This window comes from Lissotriton helveticus, chromosome 3_1 (assembly GCF_964261635.1).
Source record: "Lissotriton helveticus chromosome 3_1, aLisHel1.1, whole genome shotgun sequence".
Taxonomy (NCBI): Eukaryota; Metazoa; Chordata; class Amphibia; order Caudata; family Salamandridae; genus Lissotriton; species Lissotriton helveticus.
This window is the reverse complement of record NC_136061.1, coordinates 758,730,263-758,742,735: the sequence shown is the minus strand read 5'-3', so window position 1 is coordinate 758,742,735 and position 12,473 is coordinate 758,730,263. Positions and strand designations below refer to the sequence as shown.

At 42.5% G+C, this 12,473-nt stretch overlaps 1 protein-coding gene across 5 annotated transcripts in view; it reads right to left on the bottom strand.

Annotated features, from left to right (window-relative positions):
- SBF2 (SET binding factor 2) overlaps nt 1-12,473 on the bottom strand; it is a 2,295,537-nt gene that overhangs the window by 1,038,384 nt on the left and 1,244,680 nt on the right. The window lies entirely within an intron of this gene.

Here is a 12,473-nt window from a genome sequence, read left to right as displayed (position 1 = left end):
TCTCTTTGTCTCTGAACCTTTTGTCTCTCCACCTATCCCTTCCGTCAAGAATATATTGATATGCACTATTCTAGATGAACCTATTGTCTCTTCATCTATCCCTCCGTTTAGTATATTATTGATTGGCATAATTATTTGCTGAATCTTCTGTCTCTTACTCTATACACCCCTTCTTTGCATAATGTCCTTGCGTAATCAGTCAGTATAAAACGCATAATTAATCCTGTCATGAGATTCGATGTTTGTAATTGTGATCTAACGCAGATGAGAATTCACCTTTAAGTTAAGATAAAGATTCATTTATTAACCTTACAGAGAGTCTGTAATTAATTTCGAATAACGGATGGTGAGTTAGTATTTATCATTACCATCAACTATTCAACTAATTGATCCATTGACGAAATAGAAGAAGAGTTGTTCTATGTCCATAAGAGATCTATAAAATTGAAATTTGATGAACGAAACAAATTGACACGAGCACATCTGGGATACTGGGTAAATGTGTATGGGCTATTGTAGAGATTTTGTGGAGTATTGATCTGTGATCAATTATTGGTATTAGTGCTGGATCACTCCCAATATAAGAGTTTTTATATTGGATTTTCGACAGGAAGTAAAGTCAGAGAAGAGTCACTGAAGCCAACTTGGACTGAGAAACTTCTATAATTTGAATAGAGATGACGGCCATATTGAATTGGTAAGAATAAGAGTGCTGACCACGCCTCTCCTCAGAGTCAGACGATGGCGATGATATGGAAGGAGTTAGGTGGCAAAACAACTTCTAAACGCTTTCAGGTTTACTTGCCCATTGCTGCAGCTGTGATAATGACATTCCCTATCTCTCGTTTTCTCAATATACAGACAGAGAAGTCAGAAACCCTAATGGTCTCAAGGGAGCCTGACTGTAGTGCACAGCCAAGGATACGACCACTGCTTTTACTTTGCGGATAGCGGCAGTGCATCGACAATGCACAGAGGGTGATGATTTCCGTGCCCCGCGATGAAGCCAGATCTGTCAGTTTTGAAAACTCAATGCAGAATGCAGAATCCACGCCAGATAAAAACCTTCCAACACCAAACAAAGGCTTAAATGTGGACGTTAAACTGAATTTCATTTTAACACTAAATAAATTACTACTTATGGCACTTCTGACAGGGTTAATGTGCTTTCAAACCCTTAGTTTCTGATTTGATGACAAGTTAGCTACTACAAAAGCTTTGAGGTTACTAGGTTTTCACTTGCACCGACGTATTCTTATGACCAACGGAAACTCAATACAAGCATTTGCAATGCAATAGGTCTCGCTTTACGCCAGTTTCAGCTATTGGAATTGTAAATGACAATGCCTTTTATTCATATTTTAAAAACCAAAACATAAATAAAAGGCATTGTCATTTACAATGCCAATAACTCAAACACGCGTAAATGCAAGACCTATCGCAGAGATATGTGTGTGACCCTTAAGGGCACAGGTCCTAAACTTGGAAGAGCAGAGTCAGTCACAACATAAACGGTACACGTGAGGTAAACATGGACACTCTAGTGATACAAACATCACAGGTTGCAAGACTGTGGTATAGGTCTCTTAAAAAATGCACTTATGGGGTTTGTTGTGGTTGTTTCCCACATGGTAGGTGTTGCAAAGTAATCCTGTGCCCTGGGCACCCCTCAACTTTTTGCTGACTGATGCTGGTGGCAACTGATTTTGCCTGACCCTGGGCTCTGCCTAACCAGGCCCAGGGCCAGTGCTGAGCTGAAAGGAACACATTAGAATACAGTTAAGACATCCACCATACACTAGGGTACACTATGGTATGGTGGGGTACTCCTGTAATTGGCATGACCTACCCCATAGGCCCCTAGTATATAATAAGGCAGAGGATTGAAACTACCTAGAAGTCCCCAGTACCCTGGGGCATGGTAGTTTAGAGGCCAGAAGCTTTTTCTGCACTGGCATGTGTGCAGTGCTGAAGACTGAGGTCAGTTTAAAAGCAGCAATGGGTGCCAGGACTGCTTTTAAACAGTAAATTGTGCCCAAGCTCGACTTTGGTGGTAGGGGCAGTTATAAATGGAAAAGCTACAACGTTTTGGCATATTAGGGACCCCCAGAGTCTCCCCTGGGTATCCCAGGGGTGGGGTGTCAGTTATCTATAAGGTACACCCTTATAAAAATTAGTTTTCAAATGCCTGGGTAAAGTGAAATTTCACATTTCACTCCCCACATTGTGTTAACCCCTTCGACGCTCATGACGAGCTTAGCTCGTCATGAGGTACACCTCTCGTACGCTCATGACGAGCTGAGCTCGTCATGAACCGCGGGTTTTTTAAAACTTCAGCTCACAGCGGGAAAATGCGCCGCACCGATGGTGTTAAAGTGCTGCTCAAATTTGACTTTGATGCTAGGAGTACTGGGTAAGGAGGATCTGCAATATTTCTGCAGATTCAGAACCCCTAAACTCTCCCGTAGTTGCACAGGGGGTGGGGGTCCTGTAGAAATTAGGGAAATACTTATAAAATATGTTTTTATAAGCCCTGGTGCTAGAAAACTAGCCCAAGCCATTTACCCCATTGCAAACCCCATGGCCCATAGGTTAACATGGTAGGAAGTTATTGATTAATAAATATTGATAGGAGAGGACTAGCCGGACCATTCATAGACTTTCCAGAATGGAAGTAGTAAATCCAACAATATTATATTATTGAATTTCTCCTAAAGTATACATACGAGAAGTTATAAGACTTTCTTGTTTGTACGTCTAAATTCAGCCTTCCAGTGGTCTGCCCTGATTGGTCAGAGTTAAGTGGATTAGCCAGGCTGCTTTGAAGAGGTGATAGAGAACAACTCTGCTGGGCGGGCAGTGTGCTGGTCTATAGGAATGCCAGGCCAGGGGCTGGAGTCGTAAACCATGCTCTTCAAAGGCAGAGGGGAGGCCTGAGTTTCAGTTTCACTCTTATACTCTTGACCCAAAGTCAGGGCTAGGCTTAAGGAAGGTATGTGCAGGTGGTAGGGGGAGAGTCCATGGAAATAAACCATCCCAGGGGGTGTGTTTAGCCAGCGCTTACCTCCTTGCTGGAAAATCAGCCATTATGGATTTGGTAGATTGGTGCACTCTGGGACAAAATAATACCACACTCTACAGGATGAGGTCATAACTATGAGGAGTTACCTTGCTCTCATTGGTCAGAAAAGACCTGGTGCTAGACCCAGAGAATTTTGAATAAGTATCTGAGAGGGGCAGAGCCCTCCAGATCTGCTGCTTGAAACTTACTGAAGCAAGAAGTGCCCTGCTGAGAAGTTTTGGTGTGCAAAGATTTCTAAGGCCTGACCTCTGAAGACTGCACCAAGTGAAACTGTAGCCCTGTCGATTACCTTGCTGCAAAAGGACTCAAGAGTGGACTCCCTGCAAGCTACAGGTTAACAGAGCTCACCTGGACAGCCCCACAAAGAATTACCAGCCTGGAGTACCAGTGGATTTGTAAGGGTGTTTTTCAAGTGGATTGCAGAATGGAAGTTTCACACTTTCAAGGACCCTCTTGGAGATTCCAGAACCTTGGATTGTATGTTGGATACTTTGGGACCCGCAGAACTTCAGGAAGGAGTTCTAACTGGACCCCGCATGCTGGGGAAGGCGTCCAACACATTTGGTGAGATTCTCCGGAACAATTTTTAAAGGTGTCCCTGTCAGAGAAAACTAAATTACTAAAAGGGGCACTAGAAGGTGACTAATCTTTAAAAATTCATATCTCTGGTTCCCTACAGTGGATTTCTTTTCGTTTTGGTGTAATTTAAAAGATAAAAATATTACCTATATTTATAAATTGGTGTTGGATTTTTATTTTGTGTTGTGTCTTAATTATTTACTAAAATTGTGTTTTTAAATGCTTTACATACCTGTCTTTGAAGTTAAACCTGTCTGCTCGCAGCCACGTTACCAAGGGTTGAGCATAGGAATAATTTACTAAGACCTATGCTGGGTTCTACCATGTGATAGTGGCCTTATTGCCAGTGGCAGACCTACATTTGCCCCTGCCAATAACTCACTTTCCAACAGTTGGACTTCTGTCTTTGATTTCATGCATAGCATGCCTCAAAGAGTTGCGAGAGTCCTGCAGACACTGGGTTACAAGTGAGAGGAGGTGACGTCATTCCACCCTTCAGCAGCAGGTTGTTTAATAAAAAGAGAACATTCTATGGCCAAGAACGAAGAGAATTCAGTTTGTGCTGCGAGTTATAAAACGCTTCCTTCAGTAAATATGTCACTTTTATTTAGTGTTGATGCTGAGTTTAGTTAACTAAGTGCGCCTAGCTCGGGAGATAACAGAGCTAAGAGGTGAGGTGAATTGTCTAAGGTCATACATTGTGGGAAATATGTCGATTAACAAGGCCAGCGAGTTGCTGTGAAAAGTTTGAACTCCTGCTGGGGAAACCAACCCTTAATCTTTGGGCAGTCAATACATTAAGCGCCATTCAACACACTTTCAGCAAGATGCACTCACATAGGATGCATGACCTCGCCCGAAGTGGGGCGGCTGTGAACCCCACCTGCCTTGAGAATAAATATAGGCTGAAGTTGTGCTAAAACTATGATGTGGGTGGCTGACATTGAACAGCTGCCCCCTAATTCGCAGAGATTTGCTATGGGGCTAATGAGGGTCTACGCGAAACACTGGAGGTTTACACCAACGGTTTCACACTAACTTTACAAAGTTTGGCACTGGAGCAAATCTGAAGGTGCCAGGAGAATTTTTAGGATGCACTTGGACAAACGGACTTTATGCTTTGCTCAGTGGATCTTAAAGATGGCCAGTGCAACTGCACCTTTCCCCCAAGGGATCTTTCTGAATCGGGCCCAAAGCAGCTGGTGAGAATCTGGCATGCCCAATTTGTCTCAGAAGAAATCTTTGTGAAAAAGGTCTATTGTTTGCTTAGCACTTATTTCGCCGAAGACCATTTCTAAGTACTCATGAGGAAGTTTCCTCAAGTGTTTTCAGAAAGCTTTGGTTTGGGATGTCAGTGTTTGTTGGAGCTCTGAGAGGCCCATCCGAGGAGGGATTTTTAGTCAATGAATCTCAGGTGGGCAATTGTTCTTTGCAAAATGTTCAAGACTTGCTGCATTCGGTTTGCTGCCAGACTGAGCTCCATACATTGCTTACATTTACACTTGCTCATACTTCGACACGTGCATGCTTTAAGTCTACATGTATGTTGAGACGCTGTGTTTTCGGAGCACGCTCTCTATGAAGTGAGTATATTTTATCATTTTGCACCTCTGCACAGCAGTTGGCAGCATGACCTCTCTTGCTCTCGTATATGGTGAATAATAGGGTGCCCAAGGGATTTGTAGGACGGATTCTGTCTCTCGCAGCAGACATAGACCACCAGGCCACCGTGTGACCCCTTCACTGCTATAGATGGTACCATGGCTGCTAGTTAGCTCCAAGCGCTCACTCCTCCAGCACTTTTATTCTGCGAAAAGCCTTTTTGAAGGCACCGATCTATACGGGTTATGCTAACAAAGACATTTGGTGGCAAGTGCCCGGCCAAAGCACCAGATAATACACATTCAAACCTGGCTTGCCGACTTAGCCATTCACCCTTTTGAAGTTGATATAGTGCGTTCCACAGATTAGTGAAAATACCAGCAGTTATTGAGGAGCCCTGCAAAGAGTAGCTGTTTTCGAGCATTCGCTATGTCTCGTGCCCCACCCCCTTCCTCCTAGAAGAAGCACTTAATTGTCAACACCAGGGCACGTAACAGTTTGCCTCACTGATGGTGCTGCCTGTCTAAATTAAAGAAGAGCACAACAGTGGTGTATTAATTCAATATACATTAAAAAATAACTATTGACTGCTGCCTAAGACATTCTTATATCTTTGGGGGTCTGGAAAAAACTAAATTGTCACACTTAGAAGAGAATGAAGATTACTAATGGTGTTCGACCCAACAATGACAAATAATCTGTTGCGGTTCATTTCAATACTCATGGGCACAACATTAGCCAATTTTGTTTCATAATAGTAGAAGTGGTCATGCCAAGAGAAGATGTGTATAACAAAAAAATAATTAGCTAGAAAATAACTCTTTTGGATCAAGAAATTGGACTCAGATGTTCCTGAAGGCCTGAATGACTATTTCGAATGTATTAGTTTTTTGTGAAGGGACTAAGATATGAAATGTCAGTTTGAACCCAAAGATCATAGTACAGTTCCATATATTCATACACATATTCCATATCACACCTAGAGTAAATATACATATTATATACAAAATCTGCAACATACTCAATTTTTTGTACAGTTTTAGATGTTTCAACACAACCGCAGTTTATAATAATTTCTACCCGTACTACTGGGTAAGGTTTTTCACACCCATACTTTCATTTTTAGCATGCTTTAAGCCACAAATCCACAACATTAAGGCTTTCCATCGGTATTTCATTCTTATACTTTTGTTTTAAATCTAGATATAGTGACGAACAGAACTCATGTTCAACCAATACAGCTCCCGAGATTATAGTCCTATTTTTATATCCATGATTGGCACGCCTACATCATGCATAAGATTAAAATAAAAGGCCATATGGCGCCCGTTTAATTCACTCAAAAAATGCAGATGAGACATGCACCCACATCGGAAGAAAAGCTGTGAGTATTTGTGAATACAGCACTGGTTAACTTTCTAGGATGCTGAGGGTTCACCATAGAGGCTATTTATTTTAAATATTGAATCGCTGGGTGCATAACAACCTCCAATGTTTTTGATATCCGACATGGATAAGAATGGCTATCATACTCAGTACTAGAGTGAAAAATTAGAGAATTTTTAAATTACACAACATCAAATATTGGATGGAGGGAGGGAAATATTCAGCCACCATGTGTTATTTAAACATCGCACACAAAGTTCCCAGATGAAACTTATGATCCGTGAGATACAAAATAAGATCTTGATCGATTGTAGATGTTACACGTTTTACTGCTCATCATTGTTTACAACTGTGATTATTTTTCAAAATCATTGTGCCAACACATCATGATATACAGTGGTGCATTGAAGTATTTGTAAGCAGAATGAATTGAAATATGTTTTCTCACTTTATGATTGAATTAAGTAAATACATATTGTTTACATGTATTGAATTAATTCATTGCTCTAGGTGGGGTGACAGGATACCCCCTGACGAAGGACCATGTAAGGTCCGGAATGCATTACGAAGAGGAGGACACTAAGTATACCATTGATTGAAGACACAACAAAAAAGCCCAAAATGAAATAAACATTGAATGACATTAATTTTAAAACTAAAGAATGAATTAATTTGATGGATGTGGAAATGTTGAGAGGAATGTACTAAAACGTAATAAGATAAAGAAACCCAGCAGGGGCCGTATTAAAGGAATGCTAATGGGAAACACAAACCCGTAAAGGATCAGTGTTTTAATATTCTTTTGAAAAAATGCAGCTCATTGGGTTCTCTATTCCATTTAGTGTTGCTCCATCTCTGTTTCCTTGAATCTAAGGTGTTGTTTTCACGTTCTCCTCTACTTTTGTTGAGGATAGCCAGAGAGGTGTTCCCTCCTAATCCAGTTATGGTTTAGTCTGCAGGGCAGAGGAAAATGTTACCTACCTTGTGAGCATCTGTTCGTTGCTTGTAATGCTGTAGACTCACATGCTCTCCATACTCCTACAATCTATTGTTGGGCTTAGAAGTTTTTTGGGGGTTTTTTAAGGATACCTTTTTTGAGTCACAAGGTAGATGATGACTCATTTTTTGTTTAAATTTGTTTATTGATTTTCACATTTTCCATATAGTACACATCTACTCTGGTATTACATAACTGTGCAGGGGCTTTTGGCCACTCTTTCGATTATACTTATGTGCTTTTATAGCAATAGACAGTCTGAGCGGTCGTACATATCAATATTAGTCCATAAAAATAAAAAATAAATCTCTTTTCAGTAACAGCTTGCAACAAAACATGAGTGAGATGGTGACGCTTTCTAGTGTTGGCTTTGCGCACGTGCATCAACTCCATGTTAGATTGCGATTCACCCAGCATGTTAGAGCAGTATGGTGTGGTGCAAATGTGCATTATTAAGCGTTTTTTGTATAGAAAGAAGAGATTTGCATTCAAAGCCACATGCTCTGGGAAGGGTGCATGGGAATCTATAATACTGCACGCTACGAACAGACGCTTACAGAATAAGTAGCATTTTCTGTTTGCAGCATGTGTTGCTGTAGATATGCAAAGCAGTCCTTCAGAGTGAGCTGCAGTTAACATGTGGATGGGGTAGACAAATGAAAAAAAGTCCTTAGAACTGTCTGGCCACCTTGAGCTTGCTGTCTAGCAAGAACATCCACACAGTAGTGTTTAGTAAATGTGCGCGGGTTGATTGACCAGGTAGCTGCTTTGCAGATATCAGCTATTGGAATGTTTTTGACAACTGCCACTGTAGCGGACTTCTTACGTGTAGAGTGCGCCCTCGGAGGACAGGGAGAATTTCCCTTTGTCTTTATGTTAACAAGTCTGGATGCACTTGACTATCCATCTAGCAATGCCTGCTTTTGAAATCGTATGGCTTTTCTGGGGATTGCTAGAGGCTACAAACAGCTGGTCTGCCTTTCAAAAAGGTTTAGTTCTGTCAACGTAATACGTGAGAGCCCACTTGACATCTAAAGTGAGAAGGGTTCTCTCTACCGCTGTTTCTGGATGTGGAAAAAGGATTGGAAGTTCTATAGTTTGGTTAAGATGCGAAGGACGAATCATTATAGGTGTAGGAGAGTAAGATCGGCTTCTTATAGTTACCCCCACTTTTTTTGCTGATGTATCACTGTTTTCGACTTAGACGGACTGGGATCCTGCTATCCAGGACCCCAGTCAAGCTGCTTTATCCTCTAAATTGATTGCATGTACTTTAGGTACACTCCAGATTGGATACTGGGGTACCCTTGGCAGTCCCTAGTATATGGTACACCATGTACCCAGAGCATAAGTACCCCAGAGGCCTCTCAGGGGCTGCAGCATGTATTATGCCACCTCTGAGAGACCATTCAAACTTACATCACAGGTCTGCGACTGCCGCCTGTGTAAGGTGGTGCATGCACCCCTTACTTTTTTTTTGTTTGAATATTTTTATTGAGGTTTTACAGGTATAAGCTCCCCAAAAAAAGGGGGGGGATACATTAATCATGTACGCAAGTTTTCACACAATGTAGGGTCACACAAAATTCACCATGATAAATTAACTGTAGAATGGATATGCTCGCCCGCCCAATAAAATGGAAAGATGAAGCAAGTTGCACCTTAAGATTTTCGGGAGTGTAGCTCGGGAACCTGAAGGCATCAAGACAGGAACGCATCCGAGTCGTCCCAGGGTTGCATGCGGGGAGGGGGTAAGTGGGAATGTCGACCCCGTTTGTTTCCATGCAAACCTTCACAAATGTGTCATGTGTGGTTAAAAAGAAACGTGCGTGTCGGTGACAAACCACCGACTGAGAACTAAACCTTTGTACTCTCTACCATTCCCATGTGACTCTCAGAGTATATCCAGTCATATCCCTTCCCTATGTATATAGAGATAACTCTAATCACTAGTATATGCAGTAGACCTTTGTACTATATACCATTCCTATGTGACTCTTAGAGTATATCCATTGTATCTCCTTGTGTGACTTTACATCTTGTACATTTGCAATTTTTTCTGCTTGTATCCTTCATGTAACGCATGTAATCCTAAGTCCTTATGTTTTTCAACTGGTCCTTATGTAAAACGCTCTGACACCTTCGGGTAAAGTTTGCGCTATATAAAATCGCATAAATAAATAATAAATAAATAACTATGGGGATAAACTCTTCCTAGATGTATGAGCGGTGGGATAACGCGCGGCGGGCTGACTGGGGGTCTATGAACTCGGTGGGTCGAGGGCGAAGGGGCATGTGGTCCGGGGGATGAACCCCTTATTTAGATAGAGGTTACCTATATCTATTCTAATCACAACACATATAAACCTAACAGTCAGTCCTATGGCAGGCCTTATCAATCCTGAAGGTAGGGTGCTGGGTTTTGTGTGAGAGGGTGCCTCTGCCTGAGCAGACCCCCTCTGCAGCCTTCGGAATCTATTCCCCAGGGTGGTCTGTGATGCAGCCATGCCATATATACTTAAGTGCATTATAACCTCTTAGTAAATGCTAACTTTAAAACGGATGCTTAGAAACATGTTGTGTTTGGTGTCAAACACCTTGGAATCATACCTCCACACCAGTAACTGGTGTTTAGGTATGATTCCTTCCTTGTAGAACCACTACTATGGGGCACCGGTCTACTCGGTACCAGCTTTCTCGACCTGGGCAGCAGAGAATGGATGCTGCCAGCCACAGACACGAGTCTGCCTTTCTGCTGCTGAGCTGCAATTTCCGGTCTACACTCCACGAGTGTTCCGTCGGCTGGTATTTCGTGATTTAGCTCAAGGTCCCTTCGCGATCCCTGCTACGTTGGCCTGTGGGTCCCTATGAAGGTAACTTTGATTTCTCTTGGGCTTCCCTGACTGCTCCAGACGTGTCCTGACTCTCCATAGCTTGGAGAGTCTTCAGGACCTTGCTGGTCCTCACCGTGACTTGTTTCCTCTGCCCGCGTGGGTTACATTTGCCAAGGTTTGTTGGTGTTCGATCCTCAGCACTCAACATCCTTCGTGGGACAGCTCACCTCCGGACTTTGGTTGTTGTCTACGTCTTCTGGTCCCGTGGCAGCAGAGTAAAGCATCCTGTCATCTCAACTGAAGCAACCGACATTGGTGGGCATTCGTCTACCGAGCATGAGTGAAGTTATAGTGACCAGAAATGCTACTTGTAGAGTGAGATACTAGAGAGTTCAGAAATGTAGGAGCTCAAAAGCAGGTCCCAGGGGTATAGTAATCATTCAGATTCTATTCAGGGGCTACAGGCACCATGGCGTGATGACTCTTAAACCTTCCAGGTGTTTTGAGATACAGTAATGAAAGAATCGTTTACATAGGTCTGCATAACAGGCCCGTTTAGTCTGCTTGCAGGCTTCCTTCAGGGTGACCATGCACTCCTTTGGGAGCAGTAGACCGGAAGGCCATCCACCTAAGTGTGGTCATATTTTTCCTCTATCTGAAATGAAAAACGGTGGATTTAACTAGAGCATTCTTCGTATACGTCATTAACTAAATACATGCTATTGATGACTACATCACTTACTCGGGTGCGTGCCAATCTAAACATTGCATTAGCATGAATGTAAAATAATTCTACAAGAAATAATTTTTGGCAGGAGTCAGTTTGGCGAGACAAAGATACTTAGCGGAGAAGATGTCACTGTAAGCCACAAATGGTACTTGAGCTCGTCAGTTGTTTACGGCCACATTCCACAGAAATGCTATCAAAGAAGATTAACTACAGGCTACAAATTGCACTCTGTGAGAACTTGTAAACTTGCTTTGTCTTCAATGTCAGTTTGACCCCCGTTGGCTTGTAGATGTGCGACTTTTGTGAGTATTTGCAAACAAATGCATCAACGGAGACCGCATTACTCAATCGAAGGCCAAAAGACATGTTACACATATTTTATTCATGTGCTGGATTTGGCTGGGGAGACTCTAGCTGTTGAGAACACATTCATCTTGTTTCCATTAAGACTGGTTCGTGGATGAGGTATAAATATCTCCGACGGAAAGGATCACCTTTAACTCCCAGAGTAGAAAATTAAAAGCACAAATGGACGAGTCAGGGGGAATAGTGAACCCAAATTAAAGCTTTTTTTTTTAACCTGTGACCTTTGGTTTGGAAATGTAGAGCTCACTTAAAGATGGCTACTGGCTCAGCAGGGGCGCACAGTTAACAAGTCATGGCAAAACCAATACATTTGACTTGTATTTCGAGTCCTAAAGTATGAGTTACTTACCTTCGGTAACGATATATCTAGTTGAGACTTTGTCATGTCACAAAATCCTTAACTTAGAATTACCCTCAGGCGTCAGACTGGATCCAGAAATATTTTTGAAGCAGCACCTCTGCGCGCTGGGGGACGGCGCCACACGACCCCACCCTGACGTCGTCCACGAATGTGATGTCAGCGAGGTCATATAAGTCCCTCCCAGCGCGCTGACGTCAGTTTTCTTCGGGGAAACTTTTCCGCAGCACATTGCGGAGCCACCAACAAAACTGTGAAAGTATGGGAACAGTGTGCGAACAAGGAAAAATCCGTAAAACAAAGAAAACGGATGAGGCATAACATCAACATAAAGGACAGTTTTAGACACTGTATTCCAACAAACCAGGAAGTAAAGGCAGAGCATCGCTCTGAGAAACAACCCCCCCCCAAAGCGAAGCGGATACCCTCCCCAGAGGCTGAGTGACAAGGGAAACAAGTCCCGACAGACAACAGAAAGACTGCCATTACAACGCAGAACTGTGCCGACCAACAAGGGTGGAGCACAGGAAGAACAACAA